Source organism: Marmota flaviventris, chromosome 3, assembly GCF_047511675.1.
Source record: "Marmota flaviventris isolate mMarFla1 chromosome 3, mMarFla1.hap1, whole genome shotgun sequence".
Classification (NCBI taxonomy): domain Eukaryota; kingdom Metazoa; phylum Chordata; class Mammalia; order Rodentia; family Sciuridae; genus Marmota; species Marmota flaviventris.
The window spans coordinates 140418849-140440218 of record NC_092500.1 but is presented as its reverse complement, the minus strand read 5'-3'; positions in this window follow the sequence as shown (position 1 = coordinate 140440218).

Sequence of the window (21370 nt, the reverse complement as noted above, 5' to 3'; positions counted from 1 at the left end):
TAGGCTCAAAAAGAATGGCACATGACCAAACACTATAAGAATTTCTATTGGTAACTCTATTTGCCCATTTTATGTTGTAATATCTGAAGCTGGGTGTTTATAAAGATTAGAGCCTTTTTTTTAATCTCACAATTTTGGAAGCTGAAAGTCTAAGTTCAAGCACCCTCACTTTTTTGGCCTCTGGTGAGAGCTCACTTTCCTGTGCCCCAACATGTTAAAGAAGCAGGAAGGGAAACGGCTTTGTGCAGCAGAGGCCATGTGCACAGAGTGCCTTGTTTCATGCATATTTTTGAAAAGGAAAGAAATAAGAGAAAAACACCTTAGATATGAGTCCCCTGGTTAAGGAGTGCCCAGTGAGAGAATATAGGGAGAGACATGACTATAGTTTGTGGTGATGCTCTGAAGTACAGAACGATAATGTGTAGGGACCATCTTCAGTTTTGCTTTATTGTCATGGGTGATCATCACTCTCTCTTCTTTCTTCATCTCCATACAGCTAGAGCCTCTGTGATAGTTTAGTTAGGTATCATTTTCATGTGTGCCAATTCACATTTTAATAGCTAGTTTTCCTTTCTACAATACACTAGGTATAAACTTGAAATAGTACCCCCCAAAAGTGTTTTTTTTCTTTTTTTTTTTTTTGCTTCTCATTTGCTTGAATATTTTGTTGTTGTTGTTGTAGGTATGACATATCTAGTAAGAGTTCAGAGTGGTTGGAAAGCTGAACATGATAGAGCATTTGTCTCTGAACTATATGTATGAAAAACAAAGGTCCCAAATATAGTAAGAGAAACACATCTACATGGGGTGGGAAGCTAGGTATTCTGTTTCAGAGTTTTAGGTCTGGTCATCAGAGTGAAGTCTGCAATGTGTCTTCATTCAGGTCAACCAACTGGGTAAACCAACTCCATAAAGTTATTTGCCCACTCCAAATTTTCTCCTTCCCTCTCCCCTCTACTATACAATACTTTACAAATAAAATGTGCATGTACTTTATGGAGATACTTAGATATTAAACCCAGTCTTCCTGTGTGATTTTCTGATAATCTTTGCAGATTAAAAGTATCACCCATTTTTCATTATCATTTCATTTTCATTTTTCTTAATCTGAATCATTATCAGTTTCTGAAGCTTGGCCAACAGTCCTATAGCTCTACTATATTCAATCTCCACATTTCAGATTAACAAAACTCTCGATCATTTATAAAGCAACAGTTGAATAGTGAATGAGCTGAATCAGGTTGCATTAGAAAGTATTCAAACAATATTTGTTGAATGTCAATTTAGGGCTCAGATTAACAACTATGTTCCAATCACTACTGTACTAGCTGTGAACGTGACAAAATAAAAAAACAGACAAAAGAGGAAAACAGGTTTCAGCTTATTTGACAACTAGATCAAAACTCCCTAGAGCATCTGTTCGTTAATATTTCCCTTTAGTTTCTGAATGAATGTGAATCTCAGTTGCCACTACAGAACTTTGCTTTCGTCGACTGACTCCTAACACCCACCCCAGAACCCAAGTCCTAATGCCTAGAACCTGTGAAAATTACCTAATGTGGTGCAATGTGGAGTCAGTTTCCATTTTTTGGTGTTTGAATTCTAGCAGTTTCTGAGTTTCATTCCATTTTATTCCTCTTGTGCCCCACATCTAGACGAAAAAGAACAACAAAACAAAAACCCCACATCCTCAAGCCCTTTTATGATTAGCACTAGTCCATCTGTGGGTATGGAATCCTCATGACCGGAACACTCCCTTTAGGTCCCACCTCCTAATACTGCTGCACTTCGATTAAGTTTCCAACACATGATTTCAGAGAGAGAAGATATCCATAGCATCATTCAAACCAAATTTTAGGGGCCCATGTGCAGTAAACACAGTAAACCAGTTTTTCTCTGGAGCTATTGGAGGAAGCACACTGCTGCTGAAACTTTGAATATAGCCCTGTGATAACTGACTTCAGGTGTCAATAATTGTGAGAGAATGAATTACTGTCATTTTAAGCTATCAAGTTTGTGATAATTTGCTGCAGTAGGAAACTAATGTATTATCAATAAGTGGATGCTTTTCCCTCCCAGATCCTATAAACTATAGGGCTGTCCTAAGACTGTTTGCCCTGTTTTTTTTGCTAAAAGTTCCAGTTCCTTCAAAGCTCATGACATGGGGTTCAACCTCCTGTTGAAGTCCTTAGTCATTTACCATCCTCTTCATCTTGGATGGTTTTACCCTTGGCTTGCTGTTTTTCTCACTAGCACTACTTCTAGTGATTTTTCTATATATGTAGACAATCTATCTTAGTCTATTCAGGGTGCTATAATAAAATGCCCCAGTATTGTCACTCCCTGAACATGTTCTTGCTGTCTGTTTCATTTTAGTGGTGGCCCTATGCTAAATATTTTGAACTCAGAGAACCCAGAGTTCATTTATCCCATCCTCTCATGCTGACACTTCTTTTACTTCTTAGCCTGAATCACACATCTGCACTATCATTCTAACAACTTTGTTACTTTTACTCTCAATTCCCTTGTCCATTTTCTGTGTCACATCTGCTGACAAAACCACAATGATGATTAGATACAGCCAATATATGTTTCTTGTCAATACTCAAGGGACTCGAAATGAATAAAAAACAACATTAAACATGCTTCCTAAAGTCAGATTGAATATATGAAAATAAACGTCAAGTGAGTACTTGAAACTGCCCAATAATATTATCACATTTATTTAGATAATTTGCTATTTGTTTTTTCTTCAGTGAATTTCACATTTTCTCTCCTCAAACTTGCCTTGTGCTTATTCCATAGCTCTTTCTCTAACATGGACTTTGATCTTTATTTCACTGAAAACTTCTACAAATTTCCATTGCGGAGTAAACCAATTTAACAACATCTAAGTTTTAAACTCTTACTTTACCCTTGTTAAAATAGATGAGCTACTAATATTGTTTTTAAGGCCAAACAGGCCTCACAAGTATTGGATCCCATTCCCCTCATCTATTTATTCAAGAATTTGTGGGGCTAGGGTTGTGGCTCAGTAGTAAAGCGCTGGCCTCGCACATGTGAGGCACTGGGTCGATCCTCAGCACCACATAAAAATGAATAAACAAAATAAAGATATTTAAAAAAAAGGGGGGGCTGGGGATATGGCTCAAGCAGTAGTGCTCTTGCCTGGCATGTGTGCGGTCCGGGTTCGATCCTCAGCACCACATACAAACAAAGATGTTGTGTCTGCCAAAAACTAAAAAATAAATATTAAAAAATTCTCTCTCTCTCTCACTCTCTCTCACTCTTTCTTTAAAAAAAAAAGAATTTGCTTGTATAGTTCTTGATTTTGGTCCTAGATCATATATGTAACTTTTTAAAAAAAGATATTCCCACAAATATTAAAGCATGCTATAATGTTACCCATCTGTAAAGCGAAAACCTCTCCTTTGGAGAAAAATATCAGAATACATATGGGGGAAACCAATTCAGATCTTAACTGATTTCTCAATCCAGAGCCTCAAACTAGGAGGTCCTGGAATAACATATGTCATGATCTGAAAGAAATGGGTGCCAACCAAGAATCCTATATCCAGCAAAAGTAGGCTTCATTTTTGAAGATGAAATAAAACTTTCTATGATAAACAAGAGTTAAAAGAATTTGCAACTAGAAAGCCTGCACTACAGAACATTCTTAGCAAAATATTCTATGAACATGAAATTAAAGAAAAAAAATTGAAAACCAGAAAAGGGGAAACTACACTAAAGGAAGAGTCAATCAAAGGAGAAACTAATTCAAATTAAAAACTAGAAATAAACCCAAATGACTAAAAATACAAATCATATCTCAATAATAACCTTGAACGAAAATGATCTAAATTCATCATTCAAAAGACACAGACTGGCAGATTGAATTAAAAAACAAATCCAAACAATATGCTGACTTCTAGAGAGTCACCTCATAGGCAAAGACATCCACAGTCTGAAAGTGAATGGGTGGGATAAAACATATCATTTACATGGATTGCGTAAAGAAGCAGACGTTTCTATCCTCATATCAGATAAAGTGGACTTTATGCCAAAGTTAATGAGAAGGGACAAAGAATCATATTTTAAGCTACTTAAGGGAATTATACACCAATAAGACATAACAATAATAGATATTTATGTCCCAAACTATAGAGCATCTATGTACATCAAACAAAACCTTGCCCATTTCAAGTGTGACTCTCACACCACTGGATAGATCCTCCAGAAAAAAAAAAAACACTAAATAGAGAAGTCATAGAAGTAAAAAATAAAAATGATAATTTAGACTGGACAGACATAATGTACAATATTTCATCCATCAATGAATGAATACACTTTCTTCTCAGCAGCACATGGATCTTTCTATAATATAGAACATGTTATGTCATCTATCACATGTTGGCATACAATTGTAATATTAACTTAAAATAATTTTAGCATCTGTAGGGTTGTTTTGATTGCTCCCTTTCCATTGATATTAATTTTCATGTTCTTGCTTTTTTCCTTGATTAGACTTGTTTGATTTTTATCAAATTTTAACTATATTATATATTCTCTATTTTATATATTTCTGCTCCTACTCTTATTTTTCCTTCCCACTACATGATTTGAAAATAATTTGTCATTCTAGCTTCTTTCTGATACAAGTACTTTAAGTTATAAATGTTTATTTTTCATCTCAGACATCCTGATATTTTAAGCTTTTATTACCCCTTAGTTCAAAGCACTTTTTATTTACTTTTCTTGTGTTTTCTTCCTTGACCTCTGAGATATTTATAAATGCTCCATTTAATTTTGAAGTAGTTGACATGTGGGGGTAGGGTTCTATGTATCTTAAGGTGGCTGATTTCAAATTTTAAAAAGTAATGGAAATCCTTTTTATATCGATTGTATTGGTTACATACATGTCAAAACTGATCAAATTGCATACTTAAAATATGTGCATTTTATTATACTTTAATTTTACCTCAATAAAGCTATGGAGGAAAAAAGAAAAATCTCACCTTTGATAGGACAGTCTTCTATTTCTTATTCCCTATTGTAGCAAATGTCCTCAAAAATACTTTCTGTACTTACAGCTCATACCTGCTGTCTTCTCATCTATCTTGTACTCTCCCCAAGAAGGCTTTTGTCCAGGATTTCACAGAAAGCCACTTTTGTCAATGACACCACTGACCTCCATGCTGCTAAACCTAATGATTCACTTGAGGGCATCATTCTTTTAACTTCTCATCAATCCTTGAAACAATTGACCATTCTTTTTTTTTTTTAATAATTTTTTATTGTTGGCTGTTCAAAACATTACATAGTTCTTGATATATCATATTTCACACTTTGATTCAAGTGGGTTATGAGCTCCCATTTTTACCCCATATACAGATTGCAGAATCACATCAGTTACACATCCATTGATTTACATATTGCCATACTAGTGTCTGTTGTGTTCTGCTGCCGAACAATTGACCATTCTTGAAGTCCCTTCTTGCTGCAATAATCCTAGGTAGATATTTCTCAAAGCTGCCCCTTCATTTTATTCACATGACTTATTCTGAGTCCAATTCTCACTTTTTATGTAGACTACTTATTTCTTCTTCAATGCTACTTTCATCTTGCTAGATCCTTTTACTTGTACCAATTTCTAGATATTATAGAGCACTCAGGACTCATGAACTATCCTCTTCCCTTCTCCAGCTGTGCTCACCTCCTAGATGATGTCTGTACTCTATAAGCCATCTAGTCACATAAGTAACCTAAATTAGCACTTGCAGACCAATATTTGGCCAGTTAAATATACTAGCTGTCTATTACAGTTCATCAATTTTGATCCTGTATTAGTCTTGTTTTATGTTGCTATAAAAATATTTGAGACTGGGTATTGTGTAAAATGCAGGGATTTATTTGACTTACAATTGTGATGTAGGGAGGGTCCAAAAAGCATAGCATTTCCACTATAATAAGGGGTAACTGACTACATCACAACATGGTCAAGGAACTGAAAGGGAACTGGCCACATTCAGAAGAAACCAAGCATGTGGTGTTGTCTTGCTTTTATAATAGCCCACTTCTGTGAGAACTAACTTAACCAGTGAGACCACCATTGATCCCTTCTGAAGCAGTACCCACATAACTAAATTACCTTTCAATAGGCTCCATCTTTTAAAGGTTTCACTAATTCAACACCACCACACAGGAGACAAGACTTCCAGCACATGAACCTTGGGTGACATACTCAGTAGTCAGATTTTATATATATATATATATATATATATATATATATATATATATATATATATATATATTATACATACACACACACACACACACACACACACACTGGGTATTGAACTCAGGGGTGCTTAACCACTGAGTGACATCTCCAGCCCCCTTTAAAATTTTATTTAGAGACTGGGTCTCACTAAGTTGCTTAGGACCTTACTAAGTTGCCGAGGCTGGCTTTAAACTTGCAATATTCTTGTCTCAGCCTCCTGAGCTGCTGGAATTATACATATGCCACTGTGCCTGGCTCAACTCATATTTAACATGTCTAAAACAGTTTTCTGACTGTCCCCTTTATCTGACCATGCACTCCATTCCTTCCCAATTTTCATCTCTGGAATTGTCATAACCAATCACACAGAATTTCAGGTCAAAAGTTTCTCATACCTCATATCTCATTTTCAACTAAATATTATTGGTTTTATCCTCAAAATGCATTAGAACCCTATCAAATCTTACCACCTCCACCTCCATCCCCCAAGTCCAAAGCATCCAACCCTGTTGTCCATGGAGATAGCTCAATCATATTTCCCATCAAGATAACCTGCTACATGGAGGCAGCTGACAAATTCCAGCTGCCACATTCTTCTCCCTGCCAGGCCACTCTTCCCCCAGGGTCTTCCCAGTCAAGGACTAGGCATAGCGGAATACAGAACAGAGTCATTATTGCCTGACATAGGATTCCTCCAAAGAGCAACTTTCACTAGAGACCTCCCATTGGTCTTTCCAATACCTTTCTCAGGACTATGCTGTCATCTGAGGCTTTCCAATGATGGTTCTGCTTTCATAAACATCACACTTGCATTGCTGTTAGAAGGTTCTTTCTGCCTATTTCTGCTTTCCCTCTCTTTATTTGTCACATTTATTTAGATAGATCTTGCCCATCTAAACCCACCCAATATTTTCTTCTCAAGCACACATTTCACTTGTACTCAACTGTAATATTTCTCACTCATTCCATTCTTGACTCCCTATAGAAGCAAGCAATGTCTTTTAACATGTCACATTATTCATTCCTTTGTTTAAACTTTCCAGTGGCCTCCTATTATTCTTATACCTAAATCTACTCATGATCCAAAGCTTCAGAAATGTGGCCTCTGGCTCTATCTTCAAACTTCTCTTTTGCCACCCTGCTATTTTTGTCTTCTTGTTGTTACTTGAGTTAATGTGACATGGACAGACTATAAGTCTTTGCACACCTTTCTTGGAGAGGTCAGGAATGTTCTTCTGATGTTCAGATGAACTGTCCTTCACTTCACTAGAGTAAAAAACCCATCAGTGAGAACTTCCTCCTGGAAAGAACTTCCCCAACCTCAAGTGTATCTAAAATAAGAAGTATTTTTATAACTATTACTTCATACATAAATCAAATGTATTTTAAGATCCAAATATGCAATCACATTTTCAAAGAATCTTTGAAAAAAAATTTCCAAATAAATTACAAGTTAGATGTGAAAATTATACATCTTTTAGGGGCTGGGATTGTGGCTCAGTAATAGAGCACTCTCCTAGCATGTGGGAGGCCCTGGGCTCAATCCTTAGCACTACATAAAAATGAATAAATAAAGGTATTGTGTCCAACTACAACTAAAAAATAAATATTAAAAATAATACATCTTTTGGTAGCACAAACTATTAGACATTTAAAACTCGCTGAGAAATATTTTCCTCTGAGATTAAAGTTGTACTTTCTTTTTCTTCAAGTCATAAGAGGTTTGATATTATTTCCACTAATCTATTTAGTTATTCGTAAAATAAAATAAATACATTGTACAAATGGATGTAAATGAACTGTGACTATTTGTGTTTGTTTTATATTCTGAGTACATTTACCATACTTTGCATTTTAATAGCCTGCCTAGTAGCTCTCTGTTGTTAGAAACCCGTAATTCTTTCAAAGAGTGAACATTATGAAGATAGAGATTTGACAAAGTGTTTATTATCTTGGTGACTGTGTTAGCTTTATGTCACTGCTACCAAAACACCTGACACAAACAACTTAAAGAAGCAAGGCTGAATTTTGGCTCATGGTTTCAGAGGATTATGGTCATTAAGTTTATTAAGTCAGCTGACTCCAAGGCAGACACATCATGGCAGAAGTGTTCATCTTATGGCAACCATGAAAGGACAGTGAGAGGAATGGATGAGAGACAAAAAATATCTCCCAGTGAAATCTAATAACCTACCTTCTCCAATCATGCCTGACACCTATAATTTCCACCACCATGCAGTAGTCTACTGAGTTATTAGTAGATTAATCTAATGATGAGCTCAGAGCCCTCATGAGCCCATAACTTCCCCAAAGCCCCATCTCTGAACATTGTGTATTGGGCTCCAAGACTTCAATATATTGGGGAATACTTCATATCCAAATCATAATAATGGCTAAGCTTTAAGAATTTAGGTTGGAAATTTATTTGCAAGTATTTCTTAAAAGTGGAAAAAATGTGATTAATTTCTAAGTGTCTTCTGTTGTGTTCACCTAGTATTATTTGGAACTTAAAATGTCATATTATGGAGGATTTTCAAGGTGGCTGAGTAGAGAGAGTCACTTTCCTGGCTGCTCCATGCCATGAAAGCAAGAAAGCAGACAGGCAGCTTCTCAGCAAATGAGGTACAGGAAACCTTCAGAGGCAGTAAAGTTTTTACCCTATGGACTTATAAGAAATATGGGATAACCTGAAAAGATCTAATTTAAGATTTATTGAGCTAGATGAAGGCTTGGAGATACAAACAAAATGAATGCACAATCTTTTTAATAAAATGATTTCAGACAATTTCTCAAAACTAAAAAATGAAATACAAAAATCAAATATGAGAGGCTGATAAGACCCCAAATATACAAACATTACAACAGAACCCAAACAAGGTACATTATTATGAAAATGCCTAACATACACAATAAGGGTAGAATTTCAAAGACTGCCTGAGTAAAACAACAGGTAACATTTTAGAGGGAAACCAATCTGGTCTCAGTTGATTTCTCAACCTAGTCCCTTGAAACTAGAAGGTCTCAGAATAATATATACCAACCTCTGAAAGAAAACCAACGACAGTCAACAATTCTATATCCAGCCAAAGTAAGCTTCATATTTGAAGATGAAATAAAAACCTTCCATGAAAAACAAAAGTTAAAAGAATTTACAACTAGAAAATCTGTATTACAAAACATACTCAATAACATATTTCATGAAAAAGAAATGAAAAATGAAAGTGAAAACCAGCCACAAGAGGAACTACACTAGAATAGTCAACCAAAGGAGAAGATAATTCAAATTAAAAACCAGAAATAAATCAAAATGACAAAAAGGAAGGGAAAAAGTTATATCTCTATAATAACATTAATGTAAATGGTCTAAGCTCATCAATCAAAAGATATAGACTGGAAGACTGGATTAAAAACAAGACCAAACAATATGCTATCTCCAAGAGACTCACCTCATAGGAAAAATCATCCATAGACTGAAGGAAAAAAGGATGGGAAAAAAACATATCACTCAAATGGATTGTGTAAACAAGCAGGGGTTTCTATTCTCATGTCAGTAAAGTGGACTTTAAGCCAAAGTTAATCAGAATGGACAAAGAAGGACATTTTATACTACTTAAGGGAGTTACACATCAACAAGACATAATAATCATAAATATTTATGCCCCAAACAATGGAATACCTATATACATCAAACAAACCCTTCTCAATTTCAAGAATCAAATAGACCACAACACAATAATACTAGATGACATTAACACAGTGTTCTCACACCAGTGGATAGATCCTCTGAACAAAAACTAAATAAAGAAGCTATAGAAGTAAAAATGACAACTAATTATTTATGTATAATGGGCCTACATAGAATATTTCAGCCCTCAAAGACTGAATACACTTTCTTCTCAGAAGCTCATGAATCTTTCTTTAAAATAAACCATAACATAGAGCATAAAGCAACTCTTAGAAAATATAAAAAAAATAGAGATAATTCCTTGCATCCTATCAGATAATAATGGAATGAAATTAGAAATCAACAATAAAATAAAATAAAATAAATAGGAGCTACTCTAACACCTTGAGACTACACAATATGCTATTGAATTACCAATGGATAGCAGAAAAATTAGGGATGAAATTAAAAAAATACTTAGAGGTAAAAGGCAACACAACATATCAAAATCTCTGGGACAATCTCTGTTCTAAGAGAAAAGTTCATTATATTGAGTTAATTCCTTAAGAGAAAAGAAAGTCAACAACTAAATAACCTAACATTACATCCAAAGCCCTAGAAAAAGAAGAACAAATCAACACCAAAAGTAATTGAAGATAGGAAATAATTAAAATCAGAGCTGAAATCAATGAAATTAAAACAAAGGAACAATCCAAAAAATTAACAAAAAGTTGGTTCTTTGAAAAAGTAAATAAAATTGGTAAACTCAGAGCCAATCTAACAAATAGAGAGAGAAAACTCAAATCACTAAAATTCGTGATGAAAAAGGAAATATTGCCATGGACACTAATGAAATAGACACAATAACAGAAACTATTTTGAACAAATTTTTACTCTAATAAAATAGAAAATATTAAAGATATCAACAAATTTCTAGAAACATATGACTTACCCAAATTGAATCAGGAGATATAAAATTTAAACAGATCAATTTTAAGCAATGAGATTAAAGACACCATGAAAGCCTTCCAACAAAGAAAGCCCAGGACCAATTGCATTCTCAGCCGAGTACTACAACATTCAAAGAAGAACTAACACCAATCCTCCTCAAATTATTCCATGAAGTTGAAAAGGAGGGAACCCTTCTAAATTCACTGTATGAAGCTAGTTAATCATCTTGATACCTAAACTGGACAAAGACACATTAAGGAAAGAAAATTTCAATCCAATATCCTGGATGAACATATATGCAAAAATTCTTAATCAAATACTGGCAAATTGGATAAAAAAAAAAGAAGATAGTGCACCATGATGTGGTGACCCCCAAAGACTCACATGGGAGACAATGCAAGAAGGTTTGGAGGAGAAATGATTGTGTTACTGCCTTCACCTAATCTGTGAATTAGTCTCTGATGGGATTAACTGAGTGGTAACTGGAGGCAGGTGGGATATGGCTAAGGAAAGGTGTTCTTTGGAGGCGGGCTATGGGGTATATCTTTCGCATCTGGAAAGTGAAATCTCTCTCTCTCTCTCTCTCTCTCTCTCTCTCTCTCTCTGCTTCCTGATCACCAAGTGAACTCCTTCCCTCTGCCACACTGTTCCACCATGTTGTTCCTGCCTCACCTGGAGCCCTGAGGAATGGAGCCAGCTTTCTATGGATTGAGACCTTTCTATGGATGAGCCCTTAAGTAAACTTTTCCTCCTCTACTATTTTTCTGGTTGGGTCTTTAAGTCACAGCAGTGAAAAAGCTGACTAAATCATCATCTGATCTCAAACTTTTAGTTATGTTCACAAATACACTGACAGCAAAATATCATTGATGTATACAAAGATAAAAACTTTTTTAATGATTCAGTTTTTCCTTAGACTTGATAAATATCTCTTATTGCTCTGAAGTACAAATACCCCTGAATCTATTCCTCAAATTCAGTAATATAATATTTTTATGAGTCTTATAACCAGGGCATATATGATAGCATCTATTTAGTTAGAAATTAAAAAGAAAAAAAATGAAATAGATGATGAATTACATAAAAACAAGCAATTATCAACCTATAATTAAACTTTCAGTAAAAATTCTTTTAGTGGAAAAGGCTATACACATGTGGCTCATGTTGTGACATATTGGAACACTGTCTTTTGCTATAAATATAAGACTGCTCTAAGAAAAAGTCAATTTTAAGATACCTTTAAAAATACTATTGGCTTTCAAAGGCAAACCTCAGGTAAGGTAATCAATCATATTCTTTAATTGTTGTGTGATCATTATTGTTTAATTATTACCTAGGGGAAGAAAAACTGGTTGTATATGTAAATGGCCTTTTTATATTAATAAGGTAAAACTTTGTTACTGTTTTGATTCAAAAAGATGCATTAAATATGTTGAAAGAGATAATCATTTTCTTCAATTTATCTAATGTCTTCTTAGCCATAAATAAAAAGAGCTAAGATTTTTAGTTGCTAAATTGAGATAAGCAGAATTACTATGCCTAATTTTCTATGGAGGAACTGAAGGCTTAGACAAAGGATAAATAGATGAACAATCTGAGGTCACATCAGTGGAAACTCTTGGAGGCTGAATTCAGATCCACCGTCTATCTTCAGAGACCCTGTGCTTAAATACTGAAGATCTGCAGCTGCCCTTGATAAGTGCCACATGTTGGAAAAGTAATCTGAATAATTTTAAATCATAATTGACCATTACAAGTGGTTCATCTTCTTGACAGTGTTTGTTAATAACAAAATACTATGGGGAAGTTTGTTCCAATGAACTTTCTATAAATAATTTAGAAAGTAACATTTACAGATAGTTTTTCAAAGGCAATTCCCTACTGCTTTTTTAAAATTCATTTTTATCTTAAATCACTTTGGACATCAGATGAAGATGAAGTATGGGATTCTCACCTCCTTGCCAAATCATAAATAAACTTAATCAAAAGGAGGTGGTCTATGCCCATCAAGAAGCAGCTAATAAAATTCACTGAATAGTAAACTCAGCTCTATTGAGTTCAATCATTTAAAGAGACTTTATTTTTATATCAGAACACATACAACCTTGATCTAAGGAAAGTGGTACTCTGTAAATCAGAATTCTTTTAAAACTACTTCTTCAGCAAATTGGTAACTATATGGTAAAATGGTATGAAAAGAAATAGAGAAAAAGTATATGCGTAATATGGAACTTACACACAAAAAAGGTAGAGAGGCTATGACAGAATTGCAAGATAAGCTGTGTTTGCACTTAGTCCATGAGGTGGATGGTGGAATCTATTACACAGATAACTCAAGCAAAAGTATTGCTTTTCCTCTAATTCGTATGGATATTTCAAACAATATGCTTTTCTTGCCTAGGACTTTCTGGCAACTGTTGATCTTTACCCCTTTTTACAGTTCTTTTGCATTCTTCTATTCTGAAGATGTATAAAAGTAGGAACAAAATTTAAAACCATAAAGAAAATGTAATAGTATAGGACACCCACTATACTAGCCTATATGTGTCCGATGTTGTTGCCACTTTAAGTACATTTCTACATTTACCTTGTAGCAATAGATTTTTGTACCAGTAGACATAGTTATGGTGGGTTTGGAATAAAAGTTGGAAAGTTGTGAAAGATACATCTGGTTGAGGAAACCAGCTTCCTCATTTACAAAGACTATTAGGAGCTTCAGGGTTCCTTGCTTGGGGTCCAGAGAATCTTCATCCGTTCCATAAACACAAAACAGAAGGCAGACTAAGAGTGAAAATCCTAAGTGCAGGAAAAAAGATACAAATACTTTTTATGGGAATTAAAAAGAAAAAAGGCATTCAATAGAATATTCAGTACACTTCACAAATATGAAGGCATGTAAAAGGCATGTTATCAGATAAATCAGATGAAAATAAATGCAAAAAATATATCATAAAGGGGGACACAGAGGTTATGTGAGCAAAGTGATATGTATTCTAAAACAGTGATCACATCTGTCTTGTTCTTCACTGTTAGGACACGAAATAGAAACTGATCTACAGGAAACTTTCACTAATAATCTGTTATTATTCAGATTAATAATACCCTGGGAAGTATGAAGGGAAACAGTGGATGATAGGGCCAGAAACAACATCTGGAAACAGAATATTAAGAATATTAATATCAGATGAAGGACTGCAAACTTTATTCACTGGAATAAATGAAAGATGAATAAATAAACAGGAATTGCTGAATGCTTTTGAGAAGTAGCATAAATGGAACAATGCTTAAAAAGTAAGCCGTTTATCATACATCAGATGAACAATTAGAATAGAATCCAAGTGAAATGAAAAGTGTTTTCAAACTGAGGTAAATGAATCCAAATGTAGAATAGAAAATGAGTGTAAGAGATTTGACAGAGATTGGTAAGAATGAAAAGTGATTTAGTGCAGAAAATAATGGAAAGAAGAGTGATAAGTCTTAGAGTGAACAATATGAACCTATATTAAAAAATATCAAAGAGGAGAAAAAATTTGGTGATATGCATTTGATTTGCTCTGAGCAACCTCTTATAAAGTACTAGTAGTAGTAGCAGCAGCAGTGATATTGATAATGAAAATAATACCTGACATTTTTGTGGCATTTAGCATATGCTTAGTGTCACATTCCACATGTTTACAGACCACCAGTCACATATTAACCAGTCCCATTGTCCTGCAAAATCTAGATATGTGCTTGGGACTGCCCAAGCCCAAACCAGAGTGAATATTTCATTTTTTAAAAAATTTAAAACATGTCTTTATTTTCTAAAAATTCACCAATTTTAATCTGGAAATGAAAATAGTCTTGGATTTGAAGTTTCCACATCATTAGCAAATGATTTCCATGTTTGTCAGATGTGTCAGTGCAATGGATGTGACCAGTGCTCAGTTTCTATAGTAACCTTAACTTCTGAATTTACACCTGCAGTTATAGGAGTAGCACTGCCCTCAGGGAAGAGCTGACTAGCAATGGATGGAGGTTTGAATTACAGACATATTGCTTCTTCCTTGGGTAGAGGTGCAGCACGTAGTGCCTTTTAACCCAATTTGGTAATAATGTCCACTGACCTGGGACCTATTTCCTTTTGGTAAACACCTCCCCCTCTCTAAAGGATCTTAAAAGAACATGCTTTACTTTCCCTGGGCAGGTTGAAACTTTACTTCAGACCCTATCTGGTATTGGCTCTAATAAACCTCTTTTCCTGAGGTGGATCCTATTCCATCCCTCTCTTGTACCGTACTCTCTCTTCCCAAACCTAACATATAGCCACATACAAAATGCCTTATATACATAAACTAGCCGAAGTCACAAGACTGGCAAGAGAAAGTTATTTTTCAGAGTCAGAAGTATTGAGCAAGATGATTAAAGCAAACATGTGGATTAAAGCAAATGCTAACATCTACTCACTTGAACTGCTATAGGTAAATAAAATTGCTGTTATTTATTGATGGAAAAGTCAGTTGTTAAGGAATGTTTTAAGAAAAGTGAAAGATTATTCATTCAGTTCTGATTCGTCAGCCATTGAATGATAATATGACCTGTAAGTAGTGTGAAGTCAGCAGGACATATAGTCTCTGTCAAGATCTAGAGATAAGGATTGCACTGTGTATTGTTATTCCTGAAACATTAACTGAAGGCTGAAGGTGCATTTTGAAATTTATTTCTAGTTGTCCTAGGCATATGCCTACTATGCCCAAATGTACTTAAATATTCATCAGGACACAGAAATTATGTCTTTTATATCATTCACAACTCACAGGGCTGGGCAATCTGTCATGCTAACATATCCTTTGCCAATAAATGTTTTAAGAAAACAACCAAGATTTTTTGGGGGTTGGGGGGCATACCAGGGATTGAACTCAGGGGTGATTGACCACTGAGCCACATCCCCAGCCCTATTTTGTATTTTATTTAGAGACAAGGTCTCACTGAGTTACTTAGCACCTCACTTTTGCTGAGGCTGGCTTTGAATTTACCATCCTCCTGCCTCAGACTCCAGAGCCACTGGGATTACAGGTGTGCGCCATTGTGCCCAACCAAGATACTTTTTTTTTGTCACCAATTACTTAGAGCAAACATAATGATCCTAATTCAGGTAACATAAATATCCTAACAAGTTAAATGTCGATTTCAAACCCCAAACACTGCATGTAAATCACTGACCATCTTAATAAATCCATTAAATTGGAAAGCAATGAACACCTGATTCTCTACTGGTTCAAGGGGCAAGACCCTGTAGTGTTCTGGTTCACAAACTGAATACTGACAAAATCATCTGCTATGCTACCCTCAGCCAGACAGTCTATGTTGGACAATTCTATAAGCAGAGGAATTATTGCTTATAACAACATACTGACTCACTCATATTCATAATCATCTTGATTTCCAGTTCCAAAAGGAACTTCACATCCCATTGATGTGTTTGAATGCAGTAGTTCTAACATTATATACTATTTATTGCTTGATATTCTCAATTTCAAAAATACAAATCACGGATTTGAAAGATACAAGAAGAAACGGTGGAAACAAAGGAGGAGCTATTTTTGAGACCCTGAGATGACGAAGAGGAGGGGGAGGAGCATAGGTAAGAGAGTTGGAGGGACAGTTTCCAGAGATCAGATGTCTTTGTTAATTACCTATGAATAGGGCATTGTGCTCTATGGTAACAAGAAGCATAAGGTAATCTTTGTCCTATTTTAGCAAAATACTGTGACTCCCTTGCTTCTATTCTAGCTACCGATTAAAGCTCATTCAATAGGAAGCAAGTTTTTAAAAAACACTATTTTTCCCTCTTGGGCTATTTTTAAAGAGCTCAAGAAGGGAGCTCACAGATAAAACAGAATGTGAATCACACCCATTGATAAACAATTAAGAAGAATTGGTTGAAAAACATCCCTTAAGTATGGATTTAATTAATCAATTAGATTAATTAGCAGTACTTCACCAAAGCTTGGTCATTTCTAAGCTGAAGACTGCTTTGCCATCTGAATAAAACCTTTTCATTATTTACAAAATAGATGCTTATGCTACATGGGCATAAGTTAAATCACTTCCTGATTTATGCTGGTTGTTTAAGGGGTAATCTTTAACAAACTAAAGGAGTTCAACATGGTTGCCCTTAGTTTTTTGTCTCCCAAGACAGTGCCTAGGAATCCACTCATCCATTTATTCATTCATACATTCATTAAGCACTTTCTGTCTCTTTCAACTCCCACGCTGTGGAACAGTTTTTGAGAAAATTCTGTAAGGACACCAATTAACATTGGAATAGATTTAATGGTCTCCAGCTTTACATCCCATGTCAAATATTACTTGGAATTATTTTACAGTAAGATGTCAAACATGTATTCTTCATTATGGAGCAAAATCAACGAAGTTTAGAGCTTAAAAATATCTGATTTTGAGGTTTCATTATGTAATCTCTAGATACTCCCATTGAATAGACGAAAAAAAGCACATGAAAGGGAATACAAAAAGAAAAAAGAAAAAAAAATGGACAGAGACCTCATGAACCAGGGATGCTTTATTCAGCACCAGAGGGGCACATCTTGGGGGAAAAAATGGCGGTGGGCCCCTTTGGAGGACTGGCTTTTATATGGCCTTAGCAGAGCCAGTTCATAGAAGGAACTAGTTACTTTTGGCCAGCCCTCTTGGTGGGCAGGTCCAGCTGATTAGAGGAGTTTAGGGTGGGGCAGGAGGACAGGTAGGTAATCATATCCTCTAATAGAGGCAATAATTAATGACTTTCTCTAAATAATTAGCCGTTCTTATTAAAGAATCATTTCATAAGCAAAGCACATAAAACTGACATTGAGTTAATGCCAAATGAAGTAAATTCTTCTGAATTATTTTCAGTTTGCACATAGTTATTTATCTTTGTTTTGTAATTAAAATATACCTATGTATGACTATTGCCTTATGAAAAAGTTGATTTAGAAACAGTTGCATCTGCAGTGGCTGGGTTTTGAAGGGTGGGGAATTATGGGTGAAAGAAGGGATTTTAAAATTATTCAAGTAAAAAAATGTTGAAGAGAATCGGTAAACTTTGCTGCTTGACCAACCAAGCAACAAACAAGTATTTCTTTATCCTCTGTGATATAGCAAACATTGAGAATGTAATTGGAGATCTATGTTTGATTAAATATCTCAGAGTATCATGAGGCAGACTGACAAGTCGGCAGACATGGCAGGACTGTAATGCAGATTTAAAGAAAGTGCATAAGGAGTTTATGACAACTTGAGAGTAGCAGGGAAGCACTTCACATTGGAGAGAATTAAGGTGAACCCTAAATAATGAATTAAAATTGCCAGATGAGGAAGAGAAAGGCCTATACAAAAAGAATAATTTACAAAAATATAAAATTATGAAGTGATTTTTGAAATAGAATGCTCTAAATCACTGATGAATGACAAATGTCGGTGACATGAGACAAGAGGACTGGATAGGCCAAAGATAATTAAAAATTGCTGTAAGATGATAAGTAATTGAGGCTTCATGAGGTAGCTGATAGGAAGCAAAAAGAGAATATAAGAAAGAGATTAAGATTTTTGCTTTGCTACTCTAGGACAATAATTGGGGAGAAAAGTTGAGAAAACTTTTCTCGAGGCAAGGAATAGTTTCTTATAATAATCAAAGTTCCAGTTGATGGAGAACTCAGCTAAGATAGTGACAGGGAAGTGGCTCTATTCACAGACAGGTGTGAGAAAGAATCATCTAAACTTTAGCAACTGGATGAATATGTCAGTTAAGAGGGACTAGAACAAGATACCATGGAGCAGAAGAAAATGTAACGGAGAAGATCAGAGTGGAACAGAATGGCAATCCGCATGTTGTGAAGGTGGTGATGCTATTAACTGATTTTATTAACAGAGGAAAGAAAATGAATGTAAGTCATAAGACAAATGAATTTGTTTTTAGCCATATTAAGCTGTCTATGAGGAGTCTGGCAGATACATCAATATAGAGAACTAAATCTCAAAGAAGAGATTAATTCTGGAGATATGAATTGGGAAGCAGTCGACACAGAGATAATTAATGTCATAAAAGCAGATGAGATTATGCTGGAAAGTGAAAAGAGAAGCCCTGGAAGGAACATTAAGGAGCTTCAGGGAGCAGGCAAAGGTCTTTTAAGAGCCAAATGTACTATAGTTTGGCATAAAGTTAATCGAGTAATGTATTATCCTTCAGCAGACTTTAAAATAGAGGATATAATGATCATATTAATGACAAACAGAATTAATAATACCAGAAGTACATAAAAGCATCTATCATATATATTGGTATTAATAAAGAATTAGGACATTAATTGATATAACAATATGGCTTTTAGCCAGGGCATCTAGAAAAATCTGAATCTTACTTCAGTCAGTAGCCACTTCCTTCCACTGGAAGGAAGTCATATTTATGTTCAAATAACAATAATCCAAAGACACAGGTTCTTATTAGTTGGGCATGAGCTGACAGATTCCATTGCAGAAAATTTGGAAAAGATTGGCTGACCACAGTTCTTTAGCCAAACTCTAGATATAAATTATTTTTAACTAAAGGTGAGCAATCCAAACATGTGCAGCTTCACACCAAGAGGTCTGGTTTTCTAACTAAAGAGGGCAGCTTTGAGCCTGAAACAGTGACAACCCCACTGAGTCCTAGAAAAGTATATATTCCCTTCTGCTCTAATGGATGGATTCATCAGATGTCTAGGGTTTTGTGGCATATTTCAGGAGTAGGAGAAAGTTATATGTGTGTAAAGGCATTTAACACAGACTTACGCTCTAGAAAATGTAATCCAATCTATGTCTTCCAATCAGATAAACTTTAATGAGTGCTTCTTTTTTCTAGGGGTGAGGGGACAGGAGAAGAAAGCCTTGCCTATATTATAGTTGCATATTACATATAATCTTAGTGCACTTTAATAGTCTTTTTTTATACCTACTATTTTCATGTTATAGATAAGGAAGTAAATTTCCAATACACTAAATATCTCCCAAGGTTAAAAAACAAAAACCATAGTTAACAAAGCTTGCCCCTATCTGGTTCTGATGCCATGTGCAGTCTGTTTCTACCATATTACCCTACCCTTTATGGAAAGAACTGAATATATAAGGAATGCATTTATATTTTAGGCTTCTTGAATCCTGTTGCTGTGTGACAGTTGATTTCCATGTCCCCTCTAAAAGTGTGCTTTCAAAAAGTAAACTTGGTACCTGAACATTTGCTCTGACTGGGGAAAGTGACCCTATATTTCTGGCATATAATTTATAGTATCAGCTTAAAAAATAATTTCACACCTTTCAACCTGACACGTACTTTGCAATAGAAATGGCACCTAACCTGCAATAGGCTAAAACCCTGAATAATTTTAGAAATTGTGTTTATATAAAGAATTGTGCCACAAATTACCTACATTTAAAATCTACTCTTGTACAGTTGCCTAATACGTGAATTAAAATGCAAAATGAGGATGATTAATAGGCTACTTAGAATTTGGAGTGGCCATCTGGATGCTTTTCTATCAGATGCCATGAAATTGAAGCTACCCTGTGATTCTGGGCTTCACAGGCTCATCATATTATAGGATTTGAGTCTTTCTGCCTTCCTCAAAGATGAGTGCTCAGGTATTTCAAGGTTATCATTTCCATTATTCAGAAAGAATTTTCTCCTCCTGATTGAATGTGAAATTCCTGCTCTTTTGCATGTGCCTTTGTTATGACTAGAAGCTTATTTTAGGAGCATGATTCCAATGCACTCTAGTCTGTGTGAATATTCCATCAATTATAGGAATATTTCTCAGACCTAACTGTTCAGACCTTTTACAGTCATAGACTGATATTCAAAACAATGAATTTTAAACACATAGCTGATTGCCTTTTTTTTTTTTAACCCGGGTCTATAAGACATAAGTCCCTGCAAAAGGTGTCTGATAAAGTCACATCTATAAAAAACCAAAACAAATATAATGTACCATTTTAAAAAAAAGTAGTCACATCAATTTTTTCTCATTTCATTGTTATTGGTGTTCTATAATTATACATAATAGTGACATTCATTATTTCATATTTGAACATGCACATAGCATAATTTGATCAATCTCATTTTCCTCTACTTTCTTTTTTCCCTTTTCCCTCCCTCACTGCAAGATTTCACACATACACTAATAAAAATATTTCTTGTAAGTATCTCACTATTACAAATAAGATGATTAGATATCAGACCAACTTATTGGTTAGGAAAGACATTGCTCCCTCTTTGAGTAAGTATTAACAGCATCACTGGGGATGTGGCTCAGTGGTAGGGCACTTGCTTAGCATGCACAAATCCATGGGTTCCATCCATCTCTGGCAGTGGGGAAAAATGGTCTTGGCATTATCATTTGCAAGTTATTCAAAAGTCTAAAAAATGCCTGTGCATTTTTACTTTTCCAATCACCGCCATTAAA